At 40.3% G+C, this 7,165-nt stretch overlaps 1 long non-coding RNA gene across 1 annotated transcript; it reads right to left on the bottom strand.

Annotated features, from left to right (window-relative positions):
* Positions 1-510: 510 nt before the first annotated feature.
* Positions 511-6,248, bottom strand: LOC128102107 (uncharacterized). Its single transcript, XR_008215321.1, has 3 exons — positions 5,707-6,248; positions 3,326-3,542; positions 511-959 (listed from the first exon to the last, which is right to left on the bottom strand). It is a non-coding gene; the product is annotated as an uncharacterized LOC128102107 (long non-coding RNA).
* Between the last annotated feature and the right edge of the window lie 917 nt (positions 6,249-7,165).

Below are 7,165 nucleotides of genomic sequence, written 5' to 3'. Positions count from 1 at the left end.
ATTTCAGCATATGAACTTGAAATGAACACAAACATACAGTTCACTGTACTGTCTCAGGTTGGTTTAGCACACGTATCCTGCTTCACCATCATTTCAATGTATTTGTGAGTCTGACCACCTGAGACCTTCAGCCTTAACTTTTATTTCTTCCATGACTTTGCATTAATTCTTTTAGTGAAGCAGATTCTAGTCAGCCTGTTAATTACACCACCTCTGTTAAAAGAGAACTTTTAATGCTAGTTGGCTTTCCAGGTTCAAGTCAGCCTTCTTGGTTTGGCTGGCTGTGTATTTACAACGGTATGTGAGGTTTGTTGGGAGGGAGGTGGGGCATAAGAGAGTGTGATGATTAAGCTTGATTGTCAACATGACTAGATTAAGAAATACCCTACGGGGTTAGTGAAGCACACTTGTGGATGTGTCTGTAATGGAACTTCTGGAGACAGAACAAGGACAGCTCTGACATAATAAATGTTTTTTTATTTCTTTATGGATTCATAATATGATGACATCATTGGGAGACGGTGGAAAGTGGAAGGTATGGCCTTTGAAGGACATAAGTGACTAGGGGTATGTCCTTGGAGCTATATTTCACTCTGGCCCCTTCCTATATCTCTGTCTTTACTTCTTGTCTGTCAAGAAGTGAAGCTCAGCATCCATCACATGTTCCCACAACCATAATGTCCTGCCCGAGTGCATGGGGCCAACAAGTGTGTGCTAAACTCTCTAAAATGATTAGGTGGAATAAGTCCTTCTGTCCATAAGTTACTTATGCAGGCATTCTGTCACAGCGGTGAGAAAACTACCACAGATAGAATTTAATCTCACAGCTTCTGTTTTCATGAGATAAAAGCAGGGTTTCAATCTGAACACATCTGGGTCAGTCCAAGTTCTCACAGTCTGTGTGGCTTCCCGTCTGCTGCACACCTAGCATTCTTCTCTGAGAAAGACCCGAGGTGATACTGAAAAGTGAAAATATTTTTTAAAATCAGGCACTGTAGAAAAACATCTAAATAAAATAGATATTCATATGTGTATTTTCTTTCTTTGTTTTATTGAAGGCTTGAAGAAAATGCTACTCAAACAGCCTCAGGTTGCTGACACCAAATCCTGCTCAAATGAGAATATGTCACTGGATGGTCTCAGAGATTCAAGAGGAGCAAACATGTTTGAGCAACTTCCCTTGTTCGTTATAGATTAACCCCTTTAATCCTCACAGCAACTCCATGACACGGGTGCTTGGTCATCTCTGTTTTATAAATTCGGAAACTGAGGCAGAGGAAAGGAAAGTTACCTGTTAGAAGTCAGCCAGCTAAGCGCTACAGAGCCAGAGCCCAAGCACGGGCTAGAAGGCTCCCTAGCCCATGTAGACTATATTCCTCCATTGTTTTGCTGTTTTCTCGGGGCATGTACAAAACATCTTTGTCTGTGAGTAGTGTGCCTGGACTCTCCACTGAATACATTTTTAAAAGTTACATTTTTTTAGATGCAAATGCTCAAATTTTCTGCAATAACAGAGGTATAAATCTATCAGAGGTAAAAGCCTGTCAAGATAATGTTTAAAGCAGAGCCAGTGTTTCCATCCCATAGAATTACCTTTCCATCCATTTAGTGCTGACATGTGAAGAGCTATGAGTCACACTGAAGTCTGTAAACAATACGGTATCAAGCATTAATTGTATTACTTACTCTTGAAAAGCAAAGGTGCCTGAATATTGAAGTGTTCTCATTGTTGCTATAACAACTTCAGCTTGCTGTTATGATACCCTCTGCTCAACAAGAATGCTTATGTTGATCAGAACTGAGGTTCGTGTGGTTTGAAAATGTGATATATCTATGATGCATGTCACTTAGCCACTTCATTTATAAAGGAGAATAATGAGCAACTGGCAATAGGTAGTGAATGAAATTCTTCAAGAGATGAACTCAGAGAAGTTCATTATGGAGCATGGTTTGTGGCTGGGTGAGATCACTTTGACTGTGGCCAGGTACTATCCCCACACTATCATTGCCTGGATATACCCAGAATGACGCCTGGCAGTGCCATTTGCCAAATAAATGCTGTGTAAATGATGGATTATCCCTCAGTTAACCCCACAGTGAGTCTCTGGTCTCTTCAGTTTTTACTATGCTGATATCAAGTCAAATACAGGGAGCACTTGATTTAACCCAGAGAATCAGGTTTTCTTTTCTGACTTCTTGTTTTCATCTTGGTTTTCCTAGCAGAAGAAGCATACTCAGCAAATAATTAAACACTATTGACCTATTAATATTCAAGGAAACAGACCGATTCACATGATTTAATATCCAGAAATACCAATAAATTGTTTAAATTATAGAGCTAATTCAATCTTTATTGCTTCCTTCAAATATAAATGAGACTGATGAGACAGAGCTCATTGGTGCAAGCCAAAGAGACCTACAGTTCAGCATCCAGTGAGCCTTGGGATGTTCTTCCCATCAAAGAGCATTTCCCAAGGTGTCACTAAATAAGTTCAAGTCTTTGCATGTTCTCAGTTTAACACCGGAAGTGTCTATAAACACTGGGTCCAGGGGACAGATATCTCTGATTTCCCCAAGGTACGTCTTGCTCTAACGTGTAGATTCTTCACCAACCACGTGGAGAGAAAAGAAAGTAGGACCCAAAACTGTGGGCAGCAAGGCCTGCCAACCACTGTGGTCCAGATGCCAAAGAAAGAGCCACTCTATGAGCTAGAATCATTATCTCATTGTCACTTGTCTCCAGTCTCACGCAGACATCACATTTGAAGACAGGTGCCAGAGTCCATCCTCTGGGCAAAGCAGGACACACTTGCCAGTAAGTTTTGCTATTACCTTTTTTATTGTCTCTTTTCCCTACACTAACTTGTTCGCTCACTGCCCCCATACACATGTACTCAGTAAGTTCACAGAACCAGGGCAAAAGATTGAACGTTAAGTGTGTGTGTGTGTGTGTGTGTGTGTGTGTGTGTGTGTGTGTGTGTGTGTGTGTTGTGAATATTACAATAATGATATGATTGCTCATGCAGGTCAAGTCCAAGTTTGGAGCAAAGTTGAGATTTAATATAAAATAGCTTAAGAAACAAAATCCAAGGGGTTCAGAGTGTTTGGGGGTTATGGAACCAGGTGGAAAATAGGGACATGATCCAAACAGTACTTAACAAGGACCGCTAACGGTCTCTTGAATGAAGAATATGGTAACTAGAGGGTCTTTTTTTTTATACATCTAGAACTCAATTCTAAGATGAAATAAATTATAAACTATCAAATGCTTAATACACACTTTTCAGGAGGAAAATGTTCACAAATTGATCACACAAACACATACCTTTGGAAACTGAGGAAAACGCTCATGGGCCCGTATAATTGTGGGCAAACTTCCTTCAGTGTGCTGAGCCCAGTGTGAGCCGGAGGCTGGCTTAGTGTATTGTCTACAACCACCCTCAGCCTTGACAGATCCGTCTGGCAGCATCGTGACAGGCTGTTTCTCATAACCAGTGTCCATCCTCTTGGTTTCTGTAGCCTTGATGACTGACAGCATGATTCTGAGATATATTGAAAAATATCAGAGGATTTTTGTTTGCATTTTCTATTTTGTTAAGCTAATAGTTGCATATTTTTTCCTTCATTAAATTACACATCCTGGAAGTTAAACTTTTTTAAACGTCAACCGAAAGCTTTTGACAGATATGCCATTTAAAAGAGTCAAGCCTCTTTCTGCCCTATCTTGGCAAGGTGTCACTTTGCATAGAAAAAAAAACAATCTTAGTCTAGAAATAATAAAAAGTGCAATTTTTTAATGTGAAGAGAATTTTACATATATTCCATAAGAAAATCTATTTAAATGTTCTTTCTCTTTCTACTTCTACATCCAGACTCTCACCAAACAAAACAGCTCCCCAAATCTGTCTAAATGCCACTTTTTTCTAAATGGTCTCTTTTCCCTTCTTTTCTCTTTGCATTCTGGATCTTTCTCCTTTTCTCCCTGGTGAGACTCTAGGAAGCAGCTGTGACCCCTCATCCCCTCACCAGTCATCTGATGCAGTCTTATCAAACGTAAGTGGTCAGAACTTGAGTAATAATTGTTCGTGGCCCTAAATTTTTGTACCTTTGGATGGTTTGCTCATGCAGGATTTAGCCACATCTACTTCCTTAATTCACTTGCCTGGCAGGTATCAGTCAATCATAATAACATGCAGCCAAGTATAAACAACACTTAAGTCCAAGTAAAGGTCAACATTAATTGCTCAAAAGCTAATCTTGTGTATTTTGTGCTTTAGTAGGTAATTACAACTGCATCAAAATGTATTGATCTACGTGCAACTGCCAAGTCTGCCCAGCTGATTTCAAGAAGCACCTTACCTCCGAGATGGTTAAATTATCTAGTTGTGGAAACATAATATTTGGAGTAGTTCTGGGTCTTTTGTGGATTATATATATATATGTTCATACAATATATTATACATATAGCATATATATGCATATGAAAACATATGTAGCATGTATGCCCATCTCTCTATATACATACTACACTACACAATCTACAAAATATATATTATATGTTTTTATATATTGTGCATATATATACACAAAATTAAGAGAAATTTGATTTTTGAAGAGCTACATTTATTCTGTTTTTCAAATTAAACCCCAAAATTTTCAGGGAGGATATTCCTAATGAAGATAATGAAGTACCCAATGCCAATCAACCTTGTTTTCTTCATCCATTTAAACATCTTATAATCTCAAATAATATTATGCATCTAATTGGTATAAATAACTGGATTTTAAAATCATTGTTTTTGAGACACCGTCTTGCTGTGTAGCCCAGGCTCGACTTAGACTCACAATCCTCCTGCTTCACAATCCTCCTGCCTCAAACCCCCAAGTGCTGCTATTTCAGGTGAGCCTTGCCACGCCAGGCTAGTACTATAACTTTGGTTGAATACGCAGTCATATAACCCTGCTTCAATCAAAATGTAAAACAGCCCTACCTATGCCTTTTCCAGTCTCACACAAATAGAATCACATACGATGCTGCCTTTTAAATTTGGTTTTCTCCACTTATCAGGGCACATTTGAGATCCATCCACATTGTGAAGATATTAGAAGCTCACTTTTTTATTGCTAAATATAGTATTCTATTATTATTCTAATACTAAATAGTACTCATCACAGTCCACTTCACTTCCTGGTTAGAGTGTGTGGATTTCAGCAACGATGTTCATGTGCTCTGCAATGAGGCAGTTACCCTGCCTTTTAGACAGTAACTTTAGGTCCCTGGTTCATGGGAAATATCCCTATGGAGATGTTTGCTACTACAATCCGAATTTAAAGGATTATCTTTCCAAACCTCATTGTCTACTTAGATCTTACTGACCATTATTTTTATGGAGTTGTAAGGTGGAACCAAGTACTTACGGAAAGGTGTGAAAATTTTCATCTTAAAGTGGCGCACGCCTTTAATCCCAGCACTCGGGAGGCAGAGCTGGGTGAATCTCTGTGAGTTCAAGGCCAGCCTGGTCTACAAAGTGAGATCTAGGACAGGCTCCAAAGCTACACAGAGAAACCCTGTCTCAAAAAAGCCAAAAAAAAAAAAAAAAAAAAAAAAAAAAAAAAAAAAAAAAAGGCCTGACCAGATTTAATATTGAACAGTTGATTATTCTATCAGTGTCCAGTTAGGAAACAAGAATAAGCGTGCTCACTCACAGTCTATGATGATGAAGTGAAGTCAGACTATAGGAAGGACCTGTAAGTACATGAGCACAGAAAAGACACAGTACCTCAGCTCACACAGTACCTCAGCTTGCTCAGTACCTCAGCTCACACAGTACCTCAGCTCACTCAGTACCTCAGCTTATGCAGTACCTCAGCTCGCTCAGTACCTCAGCTCACACAGTACCTCAGCTCACACTGTACCTCAGCTCATTCAGCACCTCAGCTCACACAGTACCTCAGCTCACACAGTACCTCAGCTCATGCAGTACCTCAGCTCATGCAGTACCTCAGCCCATGCAGTACCTCAGCTCACACAGTACCTCAGCTCACACGGTACCTCAGCTCACACAGTACCTCACCCCATGCAGTACCTCACCCCATGCAGTACCTCAGCTCTACTCACACCGTGCTCTCAGTCTCATGGTGTGTACTATCTCACATAGTATTTAGAGACATCAAAAAATAAAAATGCTTGCTGGGGGTTTGTTTGTTTGCTTACCTTCTTTGCCTTTTTTTTTTCTTCTGTTGTTTTAAGCCGGGCACCAGCCTGAAAGAACAGTAGTGCTCCAGCAGACCATGAAAGGGCCGGCCTCACAAGCTTTTCTTGTATCTGTTTCCTAAAAACCTTCTGATTGAAGTCTTAGAAAAAAATATATAAAAAGAGAGGACTTTCCTCCTGAGGGACTGTCTTTCTCTTGGGGGTGAGAAAATGGAGGAGGAAGGAAGAGTCAATCCGAGGAGGTACATCCTAACAACACCAGACATGAGAAGAGGTGCATCCTAACAACGACACCAGATATGAGAGGAAGCAGGGTTCATGCCCAGGAAAATGAGAATTCAGGAACCTCACGAAAAAGTACCCTGCCTCTGCCATAGAGGTGCACCTAGCCTGATGAAGCCGTGGAGACAGGAATGAGCAACGTCTCCATGGCAGCCTGTGGTACTAATGACTGGAATAAGATAAGCAGAATCCTTCCTCCGAATCTGGTATCCTGGAAGAAGAATTCCCAAGGAAGGCCTGGAGTTTTCCCCCTTTTGCCCATATAATAGAATCAATGCTTTTACCCAGGAGTCAAGTCCAGTTGGATAAAGTAAAGATCATTTTATGGAGTGCATATTAAAGCTTTTGAACCCAAAATGGTCACACAGACAAACAGAATTTGAGTTCCTCTTTAATGCTGCTTTACATGTTTTTCAGAATGTGTGAGGGCACAAGGGTGTCATGAGGTGCAGAGGTGTGATCCTCAGCTACAGTGGTCACTGTCAAAGTATCATTCTGTAAGAAAGCATGGGATCAGGAGAACACTAAATTAGTTCCAAATGTCATTTCTCTGCAAATATTGCATCTCCAGATTGTCTTGCCCTAACGTGGAAAGGGACCAGGTGGGACAGTGCCACATCCGTTTTATGACATCTTCATTTACTCCAGGTGACTGTGTCGATGGTGAGA

The sequence above is a fragment of the Peromyscus californicus genome, unplaced genomic scaffold, assembly GCF_007827085.1.
Source record: "Peromyscus californicus insignis strain IS unplaced genomic scaffold, ASM782708v3 Scaffold_7__1_contigs__length_154581171, whole genome shotgun sequence".
NCBI lineage: Eukaryota > Metazoa > Chordata > Mammalia > Rodentia > Cricetidae > Peromyscus > Peromyscus californicus.
The sequence above is the reverse complement of the archived record's forward strand: the minus strand, read 5'-3'. Positions and strand labels throughout refer to the sequence as shown.